General features: G+C 51.6%; 1 pseudogene; it reads left to right on the plus strand.

Moving 5' to 3' along the window:
• Positions 1 to 5,240: 5,240 nt before the first annotated feature.
• LOC125518393 overlaps positions 5,241 to 13,330 on the plus strand; it is a 31,982-nt pseudogene continuing 23,892 nt past the window's right edge.

Below are 13,330 nucleotides of genomic sequence, written 5' to 3' on the forward strand. Positions count from 1 at the left end.
GGTCCGCAACATCCACTCGTATGCCTGGCTTGTTTCATGAGAAATTATACCACAGCCAAAATTAACAGTGCTGCGGTGGTGATTCAACCCGACAAACGGCACAAATGGCAGATTGTATTTGTTGGTTCTGTATGTGATATCAAAAACAATGACGTCTCCGAAAGCCTCGTAGTCAAGTCGCGACTGACTATCAGCCCAGAACAGTCCCTTCAGATGGCCATGCTCGTCTACCAAGTACTTGAAGAAAAAATGCACAACTCGCTCTCGCCTCGCCATCATGTGCATGATCACCGTATTAGCATCACCGGCACTGATTGTCTCCTGCTTATTAGCATGGCAGAAATTATAAACGTCCCTCTTTATGCATCCAACCTTATAAAATCCACCGTATTGAAAGCACAAAATATCCATAATACGTTATTGGCGGATCCCACATTTTTCCATGTCCGCAATGTCCGCTTTCTGCTCATCGCTAATTCGTCTGTGCGAACGCAGCAGACAAGAAAGATCCCGTGGGGCTAGAGGATGGATGTGCTCATCGATGAAATCCTTGACAAACCACCGACCGGTTTCCTCCTGTCTCGTAATGACCAATTTAGCATTACACCCAACACGAGTTAAACTTCGTGGCCTCCTCTTTCTATCTTCCATCTTTCTTTTCATGTGCTTCTCTTCGTGAAACCCTTGACGACTACACACAATTTTCCTTAAAATTATGTATTTGTTGGATCCATCCCACTCAACGTAGCTTTTCCTCACACTAAAACCTTTTTCAAGAGCATATTTGTTGTAGAATTCATAGCCTTCAGCCTCACTATCAAACATCTTGCTGACAACATTTACATACTCGAACATACTCTCATCACTTGCATACGCCATGTCTTCCAGCATATGACATGTGAGGGAAACCAATCATCAACATCTTTCTGTTTATCAATGTTGCAGGTGTAAAATAGCTCATAGGCAAAGACAAGTGCATGGAATAGACTTTGCTCGTTTGACATGTGAGGGAAACCAATCATCAACGTCCAACAAGTAGTATCTCATCTTCCTTTAAACTATATTTCATGCACTATGCAAACCTAAAGTGATGATGACTTTAATAAACTAAATTAAGTGAACTATGGAACCAGTATCTCATCTTCCTTTAGTATATCTCATCTCAAACGTCAAGTAAGTCACTTTTTTCTGCGGTACCAAAGGAAGTAAGCAATGCCCTCAACATCTTACTTAAACAAACATGATGCGATTAGCTCAAGAGAAACTATGCCACGATGAAGCTTTCCATTCGTTGTTCTAGTCCGTACCCGGATCTTGTGGGGTTGAGGTTGTACTGCATGCACGGTGGAGGGGCGCAACGGCCAAGAGAACGAGCTGAACGCCAAGCCGAATTCATACCTTAAGGATGGTACGCGCGAAGAGATGGGATCGCCCGCCGCGGTCGCCGCCGATTCAGCCGGCGCAGATCCGGCCTTCTTCTTCTTCGGTGACGGCGTGGGGGGCTGGGGTTGGTTGGGTGGAGGACGAGGACGATGAATTTATTCCTCTCGCTGGGCAGGTCGAGGACGGAGAAGATCAGGAGCGGCGAGCGGCGACGAATAGATCGGAGGAGGATTCTGAACTGGATCGAGTAGACATGGATCTGGTCCTCAGGTGATCGGTTCAAGAAAAGATATTTCCCCCTGGACCATTATGCCCTTATCGCAATTAACATATTAAATTTAATCGATTAAAATTCCCCGCAAGATCTGACAGCTAATAAAAATTAGACGTGATCAGACATGTAAGTACTGCTAAGTACTCCGAGTACTAACCCAATCACCGTAAAACAGCTCATAAAAATAAGGGCCTTTGAGGAAGAAGATCGATTCTTTGCTAACAATTTGGATCTTGTTGACAAGAATGCAAGTCCATATTTCTATAATTTTGCAGCAACTGAATGGTTGATTCTATGTCTAGAGATAATGAGTATTGCAGTTCTTTCTTTTTCTGCTTTTGTCATGGCCCTCCTTCCACGAGGAACTTTTCGCCCTGGTAAATATTGGAAATTTTTGATAACTAGCTTGTTTTATTGGCCATCAATGTGCAACTAATTTGCGAAAAATGTTAGATTCATGCCATGTAAATGTTGCTACCTTTCCATTGCCTTTTGAGTGAGTTCTAATAAGCTTTTGTTATAAGAAAATTTACTTGATAATCCCTCCACTAGTAGATGCTCCCTCCATCCTCAATTAAGTCGGCATATAGAACTTTTAAGACATATTATGGAACGGAGTAGAAAATGCATTGGAAAGGTGCCGACCACTATCTCTCTCCTCTTTAATTCCCCCACCTCCAATGAGCTAAGTGCATGTAGAAAATGAGGAGACCATGTGTTAAATGTTATTAGGTTTGATTCCTGTGTGATGAGAGGGTAGCATTTTTTTGTACTTCAAGGTGCATTGGGAAGATAGAAGTACACTCTTTTTTGGACAAATTTCGAATGCTAAGGGCATCTCCAGCCGTTGGCCCCCCAGGAGGCTTTTTTCGCCGCCTGGGGGGCTGCCGGCGAAGATTTTGACCCTGGGACGAAATTTTTCCCAGCCGTCCCCCCACCCAAAACGCATTTCGAGGACGCGTGGCGGCACCGCAGCTCGACACCGTCTCCAGCACCATCGAGGACGCCCGCCACCGTCCGCCGCACGCTCCTTGGCACGGGCCTCGCCGCCGCGTACCACCATCCCTCCATCGAGCTCGAGCGCGAGCCCCGCCACGGCATGTGCAGCAGCCACACCGCCCGCGAGGTCAAGGAGCGAGGAGAGGAGGGAGGAGGAAGGAGGCGCCTGGCCGCGCCCGCGCCTGGCTGCGCGCGCCCTCCGTGGTCGGCGCCGACGAGGACGGAGAGGAGGGAGGAGGAGGAAGGGGGGTGCCTAGCCGCGCCCGTGCCTGCCCGCGCCCGCCCGCCCGCCGCCCGCCCGCGCCTGGCCACACGCGCCCTCCGTGGCCAGCGCCGACGAGGACGGAGAGGAGGGAGGAGGAGGAAAGGGGCGCCTACATCGACCCCGAATCCGCACAGGTCTGCACCGCCCCACTCGGCCTCCGCTCCCGTGCCTCGGCCGTGTTCGCACTGGCCCGGCCTCCGCCCGATCCCTCGGCGCTCAGCTCTCGCGCGCCCGCGTCCGGCCCTGCCCCCGAGCCGGCTGCTGCTCCGTGGTCGGCAGGAGGCTCCGTCGACACGCCCGCCTCATCTCGGGCCAGCTGCGCCCCGGTCCTTCGTCGCCGGGTCCCCCGCACCTCCCGCTACCTGGCCCCGTGCCGCGTTGCATCGCACGCGGCCCCGCTCGTCCTCGCCAGAGCTCGCCCTGGCGCTGGCTTGCCGGCCGCCTCCCCGGACGGCTACGAGGCGCTGGAGAGGGATTCGGGGCTCCTCAAGCACGCCGGACGCCGACCACGCCCGCCCGAGCTGGACACCGGACTCCTCCAGCGCCGCTCCGCCCCGCGCCGATGCGCTCCGCGCTCGAGAGAGAGAGAGGGGCAGGCGAGAAGAAAGAGGAAAAGAGAGGAGAGAGGTTGTGGGAGGCAGACAGTGGGCCAACCGCAAGAAAAAGTCATCGCCGGCACGCCCAGCTACTCCCAGGGGGCTGGGTTTGGGGTGGTACTGCCGGCGTCAACTTTCTCTAAATCCGGTGAAAAGTGGGGCTTTGGGGCGCGAGTGGGGAGATATTTTACTGCCGGCGCCCAAAAAGTGGCCATGGGGGGCGTCTTGGGGGGCCGGCTGGAGATGCCCTAAACATCCACTTACTTGAGGACGGAGGGAGTAGATGATGTTTTAGACATGACATGGGTCTCCAAAAAACTTACTTGATTGTTACTCATCACTTCCAAACAGACATCCGTGTCGCTTCAGGGATGGCTCAAGCGAAACACTAGCCACCGTCACCCCGTCTCCTCCCTCTTCTCTTTCTATCACTGCCAGATGAGTCCAATGGTCAAAGCCCATCTGGCGGCGGGCTCGTCTCTTCACTCAGAGGGGATCCCCTGGCTGGCACCCAAGCGCATACAATGCGTCGTCATGGCTGCAAGGATAGAGCGGTGCCCACCTGTGGTGGTTGATGGTGGCAGATTTAGGCATACTCGCCTAAATCTAGCTGCTAAAGTACTCCCATGGCTGGGGCGAAGACACTAGTTGCAGATGGTTGTGGTGGCAGCGAGCGCTGCCCTGCAGTTGGATTCGGCTTGTCAAGGGGGCTTGCGCTAGATCGGGAGCTCAGTGGTTGTGTGTTGGATATGGCATGTTGTGTGCCTGACATGGTTCAACGCGTAGGTAGATTGATGGCCCGGGCATGGATGGCTCGAGCTTCGGTTGCAGCGGCCAGATTCGTGGCATGAGTTTGGCGGCTCCTCAATGGTCTTGGCGATGATATGTGGGAAGATGTCTCACCCGTCTACTAGCGCCACTACAACCTCTTGTCACTGATGGCAATGGCGGGAACACTCCTCCTCGTGAGGTGGTCGGCTAGGTGGCTCTGTGGGGCATGTGCTTCTTTGGTGCATACTTCTGAGCAGTGTTGTGAGAGGGGTGTGACCTATCCGATGGACACCATGGTGGTTTTGTGTGTAGCACTGATTGTGCAGCTTTCGAAAGATCTATTGCAAGATCATGCTTAGAACATCACGTCATATCCGTGGTAAAAACTATTGTTTTGGCCTTCATTGGTTAGACTCAGCAGCGACTGAACTTGCATTGTTACCTTGTTGAAGGCGTTGTCTCCATGTCATGTTCTGATCTTGATTGGCCAGTCTTGGCATTCAAGATGAAACTCCTTGTCTTGGTTGTCTCCAGTCGGATACGACGATGGTGGCGCGAGGGTGTTATCCCTTGTTGAAGGCATTGTTGCGGAAGAAGTCGACTTAATCTTAGGCATGTACTCTTCATATCTTGTAATGGTTCTAGCATAGTTATCTATGTCTTATTCTCTGCTTGTTGATGGCTTTGCCGAAAAAGGCTTTCGCCCCACTTTATATATAAAGCACGATCCTCACACCCCAGTACACCGCGCACCACCACAACACACGCACACATCCAAGGCATGATACATAGGCGCTGAGCGCGGCAACACCACCCCTAGCACTACCACCGCGAAGAGATGAAGCCGCATATGATGAACCGTGGGCTCCAAGGCGGCGCCTTCAGGAAGGATACGACACCGGAGCGTCACCACCGCCCAATCCAAGGATCGAGTTTCCCCCGGAGCTGCACGATGAGCAATGAGAGCCGCGACGACGCCTTCAAGAAGGGAACGAGCTTCGCCGCCACCGGTCCGTCCGAAGATAGAACATGTTTTCACCCTGGCCAAAAACTCACAGCCATCGAACGCCACACCCCGGTGACCATGCCGCCCACACGGCCATGGCCACCGAGCAGCTCCAAGCCACGGCCTCCGCCCGAGAGCACCGCGCAACCACCACCAGGGCCAGCACCCTGGCATCCAATACCTTGACACCACCTCACCCCAGACCTGCCGCTATCCCAACTAAAGGGACGAGCAGAAAGGTCCCACCTTTAGCACCTCTGGGCGACCCCCAGTGCCGAGACCCAATAGGCTGGCCACCTGGCCTCCATCTACCCATCCTGCAGCACCGGGCACGAGGCGAGCTCGGTCCCGCAACACCGTGCGCGAGACGAGGTCAGTCCTGCAGCACCGTGTGCAAGACGAGCTTAGTCCTGCGACACTATGCGCGAGATGAAATCGGACCTGCGCACCGGGCGCGAAACGAGCAATGGACCGCAGCTAGGAGAAGGCCAGACCTTCGCTGATCATAGCGATCGGACGAGGAGGAGGAGGGGTCAAAGGTCGATACAAGCCGCCTAAGGACGAACCGACGCCGGGACGTGCCAACCGTCACCAAAGCCGACTTGCCAAGCCACTATGGAGCCATCCACGGCCGGAGCAGCGACCACCACTGCCATTGCCCAACCCGCGCCGCCCGGCGAGCTCCACGCATCGGAGTCGCCGGCCACACTCCTCCCAGGGCACCACCACCACCACGCCGCTGCCTCCCCGGAGATGGAGGAGGCAGCCGGCCGCAGTCCAAGACCAGCGCAGCCCGCGCCATCCAATAAGGAGATCAAGATCCCCCGGCTAGACACGCATCCACCATCACGCGCTGCCGGCCGCCACAACCTCCTGCTGCCCCGCACGAGACGCCGCCGACCAGCAGCACACGGGAGCTCAGGCGAGATCCCTCCACCCCCCTGCGTCGCCAGCCGGACCCCAGGCGCCAGATCCAGGCGGATCTGGCCAGACGCCCACCAGGGCGCCGCCACCCGAGCCGGACCACCCAGTAGCCGCCGCACCACCACCGGGGCATAGGCCGTCGCCGCGCCGCCACCAGACGGCCGCACCGCCGCCACCGTGCCGTTGGGCCCTGCGGAAGCCCAGCGCCGCCACCCGCAAGCTTTGCCCCGCGACGGACCCCGAAGGCAGAGGAGGAAGGAAAGGCCCTGCTGCCACCGCGCCGATCGGGCTTTGCCCGTCGACGCCTGCCGACGACGGCGGGAGAGGGAGGGGAGCAGGGGGATGGGGGAGCGGTGGCTAGGGTCCCTGTTGGTGTCAAAACCGGCGGATCTCGGGTAGGGGGTCCCAAACTGTGCGTCTAAGGTGGATGGTAACAGAAGGCAGGGGACACGATGTTTTAACCAGGTTCGGGCCCTCTTGATGGAGGTAAAACCCTACGTCCTGCTTGATTATTCTTGATAATATGAGTAGTACAAGAGTTGATCTACCACGAGATCAGAGAGGCTAAACCCTAGAATCTAGCCTATGGTATGATTGTATGTTGTCCTACGGACTAAAACCCTCCGGTTTATATAGACACCGGAGGAGGTTAGGGTTACACAAGGTCGGTTACAAAGGAGGAGATATACATATCCGTATTGCCTAGCTTGCCTTCCACGCCAAGTAGAGTCCCATCCGGACACGGGACAAAGTCTTCAATCTCGTATCTTCATAGTCCAACAGTCCGGCTGTCCGGAGACCCCCTAATCCAGGACTCCCTTAGTAGCCCCTGAACCAGGCTTCAATGCCGATGAGTCCGGCGCGCAGTGTTGTCTTCGGCATTGCAAGGCGGGTTCCTCCTCCGAATACACCACAGAAGATTTTGAATACAAGGATAGTATCCGACCCTGCAAAATAAGTTCCACATACCACCGTAGAGAGAATAATATTTCCACAAATCTAATCTGCTGACACATTTTGGTAGCATGACATCATGCCATGGCCCGGTAATTATTCGAACAGTTTTTCTTTAACCAGCCCCGCACATAACGCGAGATGGTTTCTTGACACGTCTTGTCAAAGCAGAGATCGTGTTCCCTTTATCACGGGATTCTCATTAATACGGACGTGGGTAACCCAACCATGCCTAGGACTCCTAGATCTTAGGCAAGTCCCAAACGGCCATGAGGAGGATGCTTGATATTCACCCTCTTTATAAAGGGACAAGGCTTTTACCTTTTTCCCTCCCGTGCTCAATCGAATCCTTCCCCCGCCTCGAGTTCTAACACCCAAAGCCCAGGTCAGGTGCTTCGGACCTTCAATCATGTCTGGATCCAGCCTTCAAGGCCAGTGGATGCCTTCCTCCGTCATGGAGGAGGATATCAAGAAGTTGAGGGAGGCCAGATATCTGACCGCTGAAATTTCGCATAGGCTGCCCGCCCGAGGGCAGGTCGTCCCTACTCCCGAACCTAACGAGAGCGTCGTGTTCGTCTCCCACTTCCTTCGAGGACTAGGCCTCGATCTGGATCCCTTTGTTAGGGGTCTTATGTTCTATTACGGGCTGGATTTTCACGATCTGGCCCTGGATTCCCTTCTTCACATCTCGTCATTTATTGTCGTTTGTGAGGCCTTCCTCTGCATTACCCCTCACTTCGGCCTGTGGCTCAAGACCTTCGATGTGAAGCTGAAGATGGTCGAGGGGCAGTATGCAGCATGCGGAGGTGCTCTAATAAGCAAAATTGCTGACGCTCCATGGCCAAAGGGTTCCTTTCCAGAGGTGTCCGGATTGTGGCAACAGGAGTGGTTTTACGTTACAGCTCCCCGAAGTGCCAAGTGGGTAGCTGCCCCCACCTTTCGCCAGGGCCCTCCACCAGAACTGATGTCATGGATCAGCAGGTGGCTGAGCTGGGGTCCAGCCAACGACGTGCCAATACTGCAGAGCCGTATCTGAGATCTCTTCGAGGGAGATTTCAGTCTGGTTATGGTAATGCAAGTTATGTTGGTTCATCGGGTCCAGCCTTGCAAACGCCGGCCCCTCCGCATGTGGGAATTCAACCCGGAAGGACCGCACACTATTCAGAATTTCCTCGGCATGACGCACAAGGAGATGTACAAATCGTTCTTCCGACCCCAAATAGAGTGTCCGGACACTACCGAGGACGTGGGCCTGAGTAGCAACCGCACCGCTGCCCAAGTAAGTAATTGTTGGGGAACGTTGCAGAAAACCAAAATTTTCCTACGGTTTCACCAAGATCCATCTATGAGTTCATCTAGCAACGAGTGATCGGATTGCATCTACATACCTTTGTAGATCAAGCGCGGAAGCGTTCAAAGAACGGGGATGAGGAAGTCGTACTCGACGTGATCCAAATCACCGGAGATCCTAGCGCCGAACGGACGGCACCTCCGTGTTCAACACACGTATGGTCAGCGTGACGTCTCCTCCTTCTTGATCCAGCAAGGGGGAAGGAGAGGTTGATGAAGATCCAGCAGCACGACGGCGTGGTGGTGGATGCAGCAGTCACCGCAGCAGGGCTTCGCCGTTCTTCTGCGAGAGGGAGAGGTGTAGCAGGGGAGAGGGAGGCGCCAAGACTCAAGGGTGCGGCTGCCCCTCCCTCCCCCCTTTATATAGGCCCCCTAGGGGGTGCGCCGGCCCTAGGAGATGGGATCTCCTAGGGGGGGCGACGGCCAAGGGGTGGAGTGCCCCCCAAGCCAGGTGGGGCACCCCCCCACCCTAGGGTTCCCAACCCTAGGCGCATGGGGTGGGCCAAGGGGGGTGCACCAGCCCACTATGGGCTGGTTCCCCTCCCCACTTTAGCCCATGGGGCCCTCCGGGATGGGTGGCCCCACCCGGTGGACCCCCGGGACCCTTCCGCTGGTCCTGGTACAATACCGGTGACCCCCGAAACTCTTCTGATGGCCGAAACTGCACTTCCTATATATAATTCTTCACCTCCAGACCATTTTGGGACTCCTCGTGACGTCCGGGATCTCATCCGGGACTCCGAACAACTTTCGGGTTACTGCATACTCATATCCATACAACCCTAGCGTCACCGAACCTTAAGTGTGTAGACCCTACGGGTTCGGGAGACATGTAGACATGACCGAGACAGCTCTTCGGTCAATAACCAACAACGGGATCTGGATACCCATGTTGGCTCCCACATGCTCCTCGATGATCTCATCGGATGAACCACGATGTCGAGGATTCAAGCAACCCCGTATACAATTCCCTTTGTCAATCGGTACGTTACTTGCCCGAGATTCGATCGTCGGTATCCCAATACCTCGTTCAATCTCATTACCGGCAAGTCACTTTACTCGTACCATAATGCATGATCCCGTGACCAGACACTTGGTCACTTTGAGCTCATTATGATGATGCATTACCGAGTGGGCCCAGAGATACCTCTCCGTCATACGGAGTGACAAATCCCAGTCTTGATCCGTGTCAACCCAACAGACACTTTAGGAGATACCCGTAGTATACCTTTATAGTCACCCAGTTACGTTGTGACATTTGGTACACCCAAAGCACTCCTACAGTATCCGGGAGTTACATGGTCTCATGGTCTAAGGAAAAGATACTTGACATTGGAAAAACTCTAGCAAACGAACTATATGATCTTGTGCTATGTTTAGGATTGGGTCTTGTCCATCACATCATTCTCCTAATGATGTGATCTCGTTATCAATGACATCCAATGTCCATAGTCAGGAAACCATGACTATCTGTTGATCAACGAGCTAGTCAACTAGAGGCTTACTAGGGACATGTTGGTGTCTATGTATTCACACATGTATTACGATTTCCAGATAACACAATTATAGCATGAATAAAAGACAATTATCATGAACAAGGAAATATAATAATAATCCTTTTATTATTGCCTCTAGGGCATATTTCCAACAGTCTCCCACTTGCACTAGAGTCAATAATCTAGTTACATTGTGATGAATCGAACACCCATGGAATTCTGGTGTTGATCATGTTTTGCTCTAGGGAGAGGTTTAGTCAACGGATCTGCTACATTCAGGTCCGTATGTACTTTACAAATATCTATGTCTCCATCTTGAACATTTTCACGAATGAAGTTGAAGCGACGCTTGATGTGCCTGGTCTTCTTGTGAAACCTGGGCTCCTTGGCAAGTGCAATAGCTCCAGTGTTGTCACAGAAGAGTTTGATCGGCCCCGACGCATTGGGTATGACTCCTAGGTCGGTGATGAACTCCTTCACCCAAATTGCTTCATGCGCTGCCTCCGAGGCTTCCACGTACTCCGCTTCACATGTAGATCCCGCCACGACGCTCCGCTTGCAACTGCACCAGCTTACTGCCCCACCATTCAAAATATACACGTATCCGGTTTGTGACTTAGAGTCATCCAGATCTGTGTCGAAGCTAGCGTCGACGTAACCCTTTATGACGAGCTCTTCATCACCTCCATAAACGAGAAACATTTCCTTAGTCCTTTTCAGGTACTTCAGGATGTTCTTGACTGCTGTCCAGTGTTCCTTGCCGGGATTACTTTGGTACCTACCTACCAAACTTACGGCAAGGTTTACATCAGGTCTGGTACACAACATGGCATACATAATAGAACCTATGGCTGAGGCATAGGGGATGACACTCATCTCTTCTATATCTTCTGCCGTGGTCGGACATTGAGCTGAGCTCAATTTCACACCTTGCAACACAGGCAAGAACCCCTTCTTAGACTGATCCATATTGAACTTCTTCAATATCTTATCAAGGTATGTGCTTTGTGAAAGACCTATGAGGCGTCTTGATCTATCTCTATAGATCTTTATGCCTAATATATAAGCAGCTTCTCCAAGGTCCTTCATTGAAAAACTCTTATTCAAGTAGGCCTTAATGCTGTCCAAAAGCTCTATATCATTTCCCATCAAAAGTATGTCATCTACATACAATATGAGAAATGCTACAGAGCTCCCACTCACTTTCTTGTAAACGCAGGCTTCTCCATAAGTCTGCATAAACCCAAACGCTTTGATCATCTCATCAAAGCGAATATTCCAACTCCGAGATGCTTGCACCAGCCCATAAATCGAGCGTTGGAGCTTGCACACCTTGTCAGCATTTTTAGGATCGACAAAACCTTCCGGCTGCATCATATACAATTCTTCCTTAAGGAAACCATTAAGGAATGCCGTTTTGACGTCCATTTGCCATATCTCATAATCATAGAATGCGGTAATTGCTAACATGATTCGAACGGACTTCAGCTTCGCTACCGGTGAGAAAGTCTCATCATAGTCAACCCCTTGAACTTGTCGATAACCCTTAGCGACAAGCCGAGCTTTGTAGATGGTCACATTACCATCCGCGTCTGTCTTCTTCTTAAAGATCCATTTATTTTCTATGGCTCACCGCTCAACGGGCAAGTCAGTCAAAGTCCATACTTTGTTTTCATACATGGATCCTATCTTGGATTTCATGGCTTCCAGCCATTTGTCGAAATCTGGGCCCGCCATCGCTTCTTCATAGTTCGAAGGTTCACCGTTGTCTAACAACATGATTTCCAAGACAGGGTTGCCGTACCATTCTGGTGCGGAACGTGTCCTTGTGGACCTTCGAATTTCAGTAGGAGCTTGATCAGAAGTATCTTGATTATCATCATTAACTTCCTCTCTAATTGGTGCAGGCACCTCAGGAACATTTTCTTGAGCTGCGCCATTTTCCGGTTCAAGAGGTAATACTTCATCAAGTTCTACTTTCCTCCCACTTACTTCTTTCGAGAGAAACTCTTTCTCTAGAAAGGATCCATTCTTGGCAACAAAGATCTTGCCTTCGGATCTGAGGTAGAAGGTATACCCAATAGTTTCTTTAGGGTATCCTATGAAGATGTATTCTTCCGACTTGGGTTCGAGCTTTTCAGGTTGAAGTTTCTTGACATAAGCATCGCATCCCCAAACTTTTAGAAACGACAGCTTAGGTTTCTTCCCAAACCATAATTCATACGGTGTCGTCTCAACGGATTTCGATGGAGCTCTATTTAAAGTGAATGCGGCAGTCTCTAAAGCATAGCCCCAAAATGATAGCGGTAAATCGGTAAGAGACATCATAGATCGCACCATATCTAGTAGAGTGCGATTACGACGTTCGGACACACCATTACGCTGAGGTGTTCCAGGCGGTGTCAGTTGTGAAACTATTCGACATTTTCTTAAGTGTGTGCCAAACTCGTGACTCAAGTATTCTCCTCCACGATTTGATCGCAAGAACTTGATTTTCCTGTCACGTTGATTCTCAACCTCACTCTGAAATTCCTTGAACTTTTCAAAGGTCTCAGACTTGTGTTTCATTAAATAGACATACCCATATCTACTCAAGTCATCAGTGAGGGTGAGAACATAACGATAGCCACCGCGAGCCTCAACACTCATTGGACCGCACACATCAGTATGTATGATTTCCAATAAGTTGGTTGCTCGCTCCATTGTTCCTGAGAACGGAGTCTTGGTCATTTTACCCATGAGGCATGGTTCGCACGTGTCAAATTATTCGTAATCAAGAGACTCTAAAAGTCCATCTACATGGAGCTTCTTCATGCGTTTGACACCTATGTGACCAAGGCGGCAGTGCCACAAGTATGTGGGACTATCATTATCAACCTTACATCTTTGGGTACTCACACTATGAATATGTGTAGCATTACGCTCGAGATTCATTAAGAATAAACCATTCACCATCGGAGCATGACCATAAAACATATCTCTCATATAAATAGAACAACCATTATTCTCGGATTTAAATGAGTAGCCATCTCGTATTAAACGAGATCCTGATACAATGTTCATGCTCAAACTTGGCACTAAATAACAATTATTGAGGTTCAAAACTAATCCCGTAGGTAAATGTAGAGGTAGCGTGCCGACGACGATCACATCGACCTTGGAACCATTCCCGACGCGCATCGTCACCTCGTCCTTCGCCAGTCTCCGCTTATTCCGCAGCTCCTGCTTTGAGTTACAAATGTGAGCAACTGCACCGGTATCAAATACCCAGGAGCTACTATGAGTACTGGTAAGGTACACATCAATTACATG

Source organism: Triticum urartu, chromosome 7, assembly GCF_003073215.2.
Source record: "Triticum urartu cultivar G1812 chromosome 7, Tu2.1, whole genome shotgun sequence".
NCBI classification, from domain to species: domain Eukaryota; kingdom Viridiplantae; phylum Streptophyta; class Magnoliopsida; order Poales; family Poaceae; genus Triticum; species Triticum urartu.